The 9,604-nt window shown below is 37.1% G+C and overlaps 1 pseudogene; it reads right to left on the bottom strand.

The window, feature by feature from the left end:
• Positions 1-7,170: 7,170 nt before the first annotated feature.
• LOC126004916 (uncharacterized) lies at positions 7,171-7,268 on the bottom strand (annotated as a pseudogene).
• Between the last annotated feature and the right edge of the window lie 2,336 nt (positions 7,269-9,604).

The raw sequence follows: 9,604 nt of genomic DNA, 5'->3' as shown, positions 1-9,604 counted from the left end.
ATATGTTATTCTATTCTTTTCATGTCTGAATGGTTTTAAATGGAAGATCTAGTTTGATTTTTACGATGTTTCTTTTATACTTGAGTTATTTTTCCTCTCTTACTGCTTTAAAGAGCCAATCTCTTTTTTTATTTGTGTGTGTGTGTGTGTGTGTGTGTGTGTTTTATTCTTTTTTTTTTTTTTTTTTTTTTTTTTGCCATTTGGATTACTACATGTCTTGGTGTTGTTCTATTAGGGTCTATTTTGTTTGACACTCTTTTTGACTCTTTTGTAGAGAAAACTCTTTCTCGAGGGAAGGAAGTTATCTGCTATTATCATCCTAACTACTTGTTTTTCCCCTTCTGGAATTCCTATAATTTGGAGATTATTTTTCCTGTCTTTGTTAATTAAGTACATTACACTTTTTTCCAGGGTTTTGTCTCTCCTTTCTTTTTGACTACTTTATCCCAGTTGGCTTGTAATTTGTCTTCGATTTATTCTATGTTATTCATCACCTCAGTAATTATATTATGGTTTGCTTATATGTATTTTAGTTTCTAGAGTTCCATTTGTATAGATTCTCTCATCATCTTAAAGACTTCTTTTTTGAGTTGGTTAAATTATTCATCTATAAATTTCTTAATTTCCCAGTCTAGTGACTCCTTGATTTCCATTACTAAACCATTACGTGTTGATTTTAGGTCTTCATTTATAAGATTCAGGCATTTGGGTGGATTTAAAGATTTGCCAGGATTTCTTTCTATGCCCTCTACAGGACAGATGTCTTCTTTAGCTTGTCCATTGATCTTTGCATTTAGTGGTTTGGAGTGCTAGATTCCCAGGGTGTTGAAAGAAGTGCTAGATTTAATCTGCCAGGAAGTGTGTGATATAAATTGAAAAGACATAGCGTGAACGTGCTAGTGTCAAGAGGTTTGGGAAAATGAGGACTGATGGGATAGAAGAAAGAATACTGGGAAAGACCCCCAAAAAAGAGATCCCCATCTGCTTTTTTTTTTTTTGGAAAGGATTAAGGCATGAGGTTTTCTATTAGCTCCCCGACACCAACCTGTTTGGTACCAAAGGCCATATGAACACTGATGGCACTGGAACCCAGAAGGAAATAGAAGGAAGGTTGAGAAGGAAGTCCCTTTAGAGCTTGATGAAGGGGAGCCTCCCTATTCTCACCCAGACATGGTCTGACTGTCCTCAAAAAACAAAAGATTCAGTAATGGTGCTTGGACCCAGAAGGATGCTGGGAAAAACTTTAAAGTTATTTTAATACAATTCCACAGCGAATTTACTTTCCTCAAAAAAGATAATACAGACAACTTTCTCTTTTTATAGTCAACAATGCATTTCTTTATATTTCTTTATTTTAAGCACCATAGTTACAGTTGGGTTTCAGTCAGACTGAACACCACTCTTCACCAGTAGAATTTTACAGCCACCAATGCCCTCACCCACCTACAGCCTATCTTCTGGACAGTCATTCTACTTCTCTCTCTCACTATCATGTCATGATAGTTGTTAGTGATGTTAGTGCTCTAACTGAATTTACCACTCTTTTTGATAAGTTAGACTTTGTGGGATGATCCTCTTAGGCCTTATTTCTATTGTCTCTGGATATTATTACTATTATTTCTTTTGTTTTTCTTATTGTTAAAGTGTGTGTTTCAAATATAGTTTTATTTAGGATTAGCTATGCTATCGGCTTCTGGTTTAGCCTGCTTTTAGAAATTTAATTACAGGCTGCAATAATAAGGTAAAAGGACTTGACCCAATGAGGTCACTGATTCCTGGAACCAGACTGAACTTAAAAGATAACCATAAGAGGATTATAGCATAAGACATCTTAGAAGGTCACAGAGGGAGGGACCAAGATATAGCAAATGGCCCTTGGAGATTAGGGTGGTATGACCACATGCAGTCACTAAAAGAATGACTGCCAGTTGAGAAAACATGAGTTAATTGGAGAACAATATGGGTATTGTGAGAATTAACTATCTAAGAACACATAGATAGCACAATAGGTATAGAATAAGGGTAAAATCTAGTTTAATGCTATGCACGCTTCTGTCACTGGCTTGCTTTAAGTATAATATAATAAACCAGGCTCCTTCCCCCTAATTTCCCTATCACTGCATTACCAAGGGTACAGGCCCTCCACCCTGCTAGATTAGGAGACCACCTGAAGAGTCCAACCCATATCTCTGCATACCATCAGGATGAGGACTGGGATGGCTAGCGTCAGAGAGGGGCTGGAATAGTCAAGAAATCCTGCCTTTTTCTGCTTTGACTACTGGATGTTTTTGAATGTAGAGGTCCTCTATGACAATGGTAGTTGGAACTGATTGCTCTAGACAAGAACTGGGTGCTTAAAGGGGATAAAGTAACATGCACATTAACAATAGTGCAAGCCACGTTGCCAAAAAGGAAAAGGAAAAGAGAGAAAAAGTGAAATACCTGCTCCAGAAACAGGCGGGGGCGGGATGGAAACTGGGGACATTGGTAGCAGAAAAAAAGTGCACTAAAAAAAAAAAAAGAGAGTTGTGTGAACTGTTTCAAGTTTGAAACCTTATATCATATGCATTACTATAAAAGCCCTGGGTTTCTAAGACTCAGGATCCACTTTGAATCTGCTGCATCAGGGGACAATGTACCACAGAGCTCTGAAGAAATAAACCTTGCGTTGCTGATTGCATCTCTGAGATTCATGGTCTTTATTTGAGGCGATGGGCTTTCCCGGACCTAGATCCTTCCCCAAACCTAGGCTTTCTTGTTTCCTTTAACACATATATTCCACAGGTAAAAGAGACTATTCAGGGGCCGGAAAGGTGGCGCTAGAGGTAAGGTGTCTGCCTTGCAAGTGCTAGCCAAGGGAGGACCGTGGTTCGATTCCCCGGCATCCCATATGGTCTCCCCAAGCCAGGGGCGATTTCTGAGTGCTTAGCCAGGAGTAACCCCTGAGCATCAAATGGGTGTGGCCCCAAAAACCAAAGAGAGACAGAGACAGAGACAGAGAGAGACAGAGAGAGACTATTCAATAGCCCTTTTCCTCTGACTCATTTCACTCAGAAAAAATAATCTCTTCATCTATCTACATAGAAGCAATTTTTATTACATTTTTCCTAATGGCTGCAAAGTCTTCCATTGTAGATGTACTAGTTTCTTTAGACACTCATCTGTTGTTGGTCTAGCTACATAGGGCTGATTTTATTTTCCACAACTGAGCAGAAAGTTTCCTGGCACCATATAAAGACCTTGCAGTGCAATAATGAGCGTGTATGAAGCCTGTAGTTGTTCCATGACAGTATGCTTCAAGGATGGAGAAACCCTGTATCTCTTAGGCCAATGAATTCCCTTCCTAATTTCCCTAATATTTACTGTGCCTATGCAAAAAAAATAAAAAAATAAAAATAAAGGCACAAAACTTTGCCACACCAGCCCTCCTTCCTTTTTGATCTTTTCTCTTCTTTTTATTTTTTCTCTTCTTTCTTTCTTTTTTTGTTCTTGTGGTTGCTATTTTGTTATTGATTTTTTGTACTGTTGTGCTTTTATTGGTGTTGCTAGTTTGTTTTTGTTTGTTTTTGTTATGCTTTTATTTTTGCCCTTTCTTCTTTTATATTGATATTTATAACCTCTAGAGAGTCCTCTCATTTTTTTCCAACAGAACCACATAGCTTGAATCATCTTGATCGCCTCATAAATTAAGGGGGGAAAATGGACGGTACCAGGACCAAACAGTCATATGAACATTTAGCGGAAATAAAAATTGATCAGTTAAACATCAGACCCAAAATAAACAACAACAGAATCAATACACAATCTACAACAAGCTGTATACAGAGGGGAACAATTACACTAGCAGTCTGGAGGGCAAATGAGAGAGCTATGGGGATGCATACTGGGAACAGAATGGAGGGAGGACAAAACTGGTGATGGGAATGGCCCTGATTTATTGTCATTATGTACCTTAAATATTACTGTGAAATATTTGTAATTCACTTTGGTCACAATAAAAATTATTAAAACACACAAACATGCTTACAGAACTTAAAACTATATACCATGTGGCCAGAAAGATAGTACAGCAATAAGGCGTTTGCTTTATACATTGTGCATATGGTCCCCTGAACCTGCCAGGAGCGATTTCTTAGTGCAGAGCAATGAGTAACCCATGAGCACCACCAGGTGTGCCCCCCCTCCAGAAAAGAACCTTAAGAAAAACTATATACCATAAGGGGATAATAATACAGTATCACAATAGTGTGCTTACCTTATGCTGACCTAGATTTTAATTCAGTGCCACAAATGATGCTCTGAGGTGATTAGGAATGATTTCTGAGTACAGATTCAGGAGTAAGCCCTAAGCATTCCTGAGTATGTCCAAAAACAAACTAAATTGTGAAAGCATTTTCAAATTCTCAATTTGACAAGGTCTTTAAGGTTGATAATATCCCTTTTTGGCATAAGTATGGTCTGAAAAAATATACTTTGTATTTTCTTTTTTCAGTAATTATAATTTTAATATTTTTTCCTATAAATGTTTTTTAAAATACTAGGAACAATTTGTATTGGTGGGGATCCACTACTTGAGGGAATTCTGCCTGATCTAAACCCTCTGGAAAATAGTAAACTCAAAATTGAACTGCCATATAACCCACCAATCCCTCTTTTGGGTATCTATCCCCAGGACAGAAAAGCCTTATCAAAGAGGATGTACGCACACCACTATTCATTGCAACACTCATTACAATTGTTAAGACTTGGCATCAACCTAGATGTTCAAAAACAGACAAGTGGATCATGTGGTACAATGTAATACAACATTTTAAGGAATGATGCAGTCATGTAATCTGCTGCAACATGGATGGAACTGGAAGATATTATGTTAAATGAAGTAAGCCAGAAGGATAAATACAGAATGATATCACTTATATGTAGTATTTAGAATAACTTTGTGAAGACATGCAATGGTCTAAATGGGAGTTGTCTCAAAAATCCTTGACCCCAGAGTACAGCAAGGTGAAGAAAAGAAACTGAGTGGAGGAGGAGAAACACAAACATGAAAGAATGGGGACAGGGTTGAGTGGTCTCAGGTGCATTGGTGAAGTTATAAAAGGCCAGAACTAAATATCCAATCCAAAGTAACAACAATGGAATCAAGAGACTCAAATTTTAACAATCTAAAATTAAAATGGGCCTATCATATGGCAGCCTGGGAGCCAGAGGGTGGTGGTCTGGGATGCACTCTGAGAACATTGGTGGTGGAAGGTCAATACTGGTAGTGGTACTGGTCCTGAATCATTGTATATCTGAAACCCAACTATGAAGGACTTTACAAATCACAATGTTTTTTTTTTTTTTGGTTTTTGGGCCACACCCGTTTGATGCTCAGGGGTTACTCCTGGCTATGTGCTCAGAAATCGCCCCTGGCTTGGGGGGACCATATGGGACGCCGGGGGATCAAACCGCGGTCCGTTCCTTGGCTAGCGCTTGTAAGGCAGACACCTTACCTCTAGCGCCACCTTCCCGGCCCCAAATCACAATGTTTTTAATAAAATAAAATTTAAAAAGGTTTTTGCATGCAACTTAAATAATTTGTATTATAAAAGATTGAAATAAATTTAAGTTTCCACAAAAACAACTGCTAATAGAGATTGGAATACACAAATCTTGTAGTGCAAAGGGACCTTATACCCTGAACATTGACATAATGACCTGGCACAGGCCTCAGAAGAAAGGGAGTTTTTCATTTACCCCTGAACCAGGGAAGCCATCCATGAAACATCCAGGTTTGTCTATAACATCACCTGGAAGCAATCCTCTATCACGGAAGACCCTACCACTGCTCAGGCATCGACCTGCTCAAAATAGACTTCCCTTAACACTGAGAAGACTTAACAACAATGACCTGCTTACAGGACAGGGCTTCCTGCATTGCCCTTTAATGGTGAGGTGAAACGAGAAGACGCTCCACATCATGAATTCAATGTAGGATATGCAGATTCCAGGATCTTTAATACAGAAACATGATACCAACAACAGAGACTGAGTGAAAAGTGTGTTGGCACTACGGACAATGTCTTGGATTGGACAATAACTTGCCTGGAGCCTAGAGTTGGTCTTATGCCAGGAAACTTCAGGGGTAGGATTGTATTTAGGCCAAGGTTATTCCTTTCCATGCCTTTTATATTTTGGTGGGCCTATGTAAACAGCAATTGCCACTCTAACATCGTTTTTACTGTGCTCCTTTGACTCTAATCCTTAAAAAAAAACCACTTAAAATTTGAGGTTAACTTAAGCTAATATGCATGTACATGGAAATGTAAAAAATACTATGTCTCTAATATTTAAGGAGTTACGTAAGTTTTATGGCTTTAGATTGCCTTGTGTGCTGTTAAGAAATATTATAATGTGTTACAATCTGGGGACTTGAGGGACAAAGTAATTGTACATGGATTCTGTTTTATTTATCTTAACGTTCTTTGGCTGAAAGTTCAAAGTTAAGATATCAGCAAGGGGACTTCTTCTGAGAATTATGTTATGGGTGATTGTCCTTCCACTGTAACTTTACCTTGTCCTCTTCTTTGCATCTTTGTTCTCATAATTCAAAATAAAAAAATTTTTTTTAAATAAAAAAATAAAAATTTGAACTGTGAAAAAAAATGACCAGGCTGGAACACCAAACAGAATAGATACCCAACCTACAACAAGCTGTAAAGTGGAGACCAGTTACACTAGTATTCTGAGGGGGGGGGGTAAAGGAGGGAGATATGCTGGGAACAGGAGTGGAGGGAGGACAACATTGGTGGTGGGAATGCCCTTCATTCATTGTCACTATGTACCATAACTATTTCTGTGTAATGAACTTCAATTCACAATAAAAAATTAAATAAAAATAAAAAACAACTGCTAGATTATGATATTCCTATAATCAGAACTTATTGAGCAAAAGGAAAAATTGAAGAAGAAAATTAGAATTATTTATATGTATTTATCTCTAAGATTTAGTGTAACAAAAGTAAGGAACAGAATAATGATTGCAGTGTGTCAACACTTCTGTTTAAATGGGGAGGATAGAGAATATATATGTATATTCTCTAACTATATAAATATATATAAGTATATAAATAAGATATATATCTAAGCATGTATATGTATATATTTCTTTTAGATTTATTGCAGCACAATGTCAAGAAATACTTTACTAATTTGCATGACATTCTTGATTAGGAGTCATGCTGATTATCTCTGTATCATTCTAATTTTAGTGTATGTGCTTCTACAGTGGCCATGTAAAGTACATTTTTAATTATATGCATGTCTTTGGATACATATATGTCTAAAAACTCTGAAGGCTTGTTAACAGCAGTAACAACAAAATAACTAAGCCAAAAATATTGTTAAGCCAAAAGAGTCATGATGAAAATAACATTAACAAATAATAAAAATAAAAATGTGTTATAATTTAAGAAAAACACAGGATTTAAGACCTCCGACTGTGCTGAAAAAATATAAGTGCATAACTAATACAGTCTATATACTTTATAAAATCCTCCCTCTAGGGGCCAGTATGATAGCGCAGCGGATAGGAAGCTTGCCTTGCATGCGCCTGACCCAGGACGGACCTAGTTCAATCCCCGGGGTCCCATATGGTCCCAAGCCAGGGGCGATTTCTGAGTGCATAGCCAGGAGTAACTCCTGAGGGTCACCGGGTGTGGCCCCCCCACAAGAATTCTTCCCTATAATTCTTGCTCTATCTCCACTTTATTTGATCCTTCAATACTATGTGTAATATCTCTCCAAACTACTTGCCCCTTTAGTTCTGAAACAACTGATGAGTTTGATTTTTGTCTCCTATTTGTAAGTTGAGAAAGTTGGGGGTTCACAAAATCTCAGTTCTCATGTAATATGACATAAAGCTAGAATATAAACTCAAGTTTTTTCTTTCAAACTTTACTTCTACTATGCTATATACCTTGGGGTACTTGGCTTTGGCTATTGGCCTTGGTGGCTACATCCTACATGCTTGCATTGTTCTGTAGAAGGCACAGTCTGTACTAATTCTCTGGAGTGAAAATATAAAGCTTATTCTGATACTGCTCCAAATTTAGTTTCCTGGAGTCTTCTTCCTGAACAGGAATATAATGCTATCATAGACATAATAATACTGTGACATAATAAATTTTGCCACATTCTTTCTTAGAAACAAATTCCTAGCTAATAAAGCAGTCCTGTTAACTAACCAATTGAGCTAAGTATTGAATTCTTGCCCAGAAAGAAAGAAGAAAAGTGATCAAATTATTTACGTTTGGGGCCACACATGAAATTGCTCAGTGGGTACTCTTGGCTTTTCATTCAGTAATTACTTCTGGTGGTGCTTGGGGGAACAATGGGCCATCCAGGATAAAATCTGGATTGAACACTTACAAGGCCCTACCCACTGTACAATTTTTTTAGCTACAAAAGTTATGAAATTTAAAAAATGAACAAGAGAAAAAGAATGGTAATAAAGGAACAGAAAAGGTAACGGGAAATTCAGTCTTTGTAGAGAAAATTCTAGATATAAAATGTACTGGTAGGTGTATTGAAAGTACAGCTCCCTTAATTTACAATTATAGCTTTCATAAACCTATATGTAAACATTTAAACTGAGTAAAGTTTATTGAATTATTATAGCCTTATGCACTAAATAATATTGTGCTCATTTAGCATATGGATAAACTAAGACACAGGTGGTTAGGTACACCCATATGATCATAAAAATAATATATGATAGAACAAAATATTAAATAAATATACTGCTTGGTTCTGAGTCAATGTTTTACTTTTACTTTTTAATAATATCTTTATTTAGGCACCATGATTACAAACATGTTTGTAGTTGGGTTCAGTTATAAAAAGGAACATACCTCTTCACCAGTGCAACATTCTCAGCACCAATGCCCACCCAAAACATAAACTTTGAGGCTAGTTCAACCAATAAGTGAATCATAGTTGGACTAGGGCAGAGGTTTTCTGTATTCAAGTCCAGAAAATATCTAGAGTGGACTCATAGTACATATTGTATATAAAGGATAGCTGTAATAGATTTAGACATAGCCAAAGAAGGAAAATGGGTCAGAATATTTCTTTTCTAAATTTGCTTTATTTAGACACATTGTTACAAAAATGTTCATTATTAGGTTTTAATCATACAATGTACACCATCCTTCACCAGTGCATCCTTCCTGCTAACAGAGTCTCCAGTTTATCTGCCACCCGCTTCCTGTCTCCCTGTCTCTAGGTCAGGCAATTTGCTTCTCTCTCTCTTTCCTTTTTGACACCATGGTTTACAGTATTGTTAATGGATGGGTACTTGGCATGTCACTTTAGCCCCTTTCAGTACCAAGCTCTTGTCCAGAATAATCAGTTCCAACTAGTATTGTTCTTATGTAATCAAACTGCACACACTTATCTTAGTAGTACCCTGCGCTGGACCTCCTGATCCTTATCTCTATTTTCCCCAGATATTATTACCATACTATCTCTTGTTTTACTTATTTCTCATAAATGAGTATGATTATACTATGCTTATCCCTCTCTCTCTGGCTCATTTCACTCAGCATAATAATCTCAATGG

This window comes from Suncus etruscus, chromosome 3 (genome assembly GCF_024139225.1).
Source record: "Suncus etruscus isolate mSunEtr1 chromosome 3, mSunEtr1.pri.cur, whole genome shotgun sequence".
NCBI lineage: Eukaryota > Metazoa > Chordata > Mammalia > Eulipotyphla > Soricidae > Suncus > Suncus etruscus.
The sequence above is the reverse complement of the archived record's forward strand: the minus strand, read 5'-3'. Positions and strand labels throughout refer to the sequence as shown.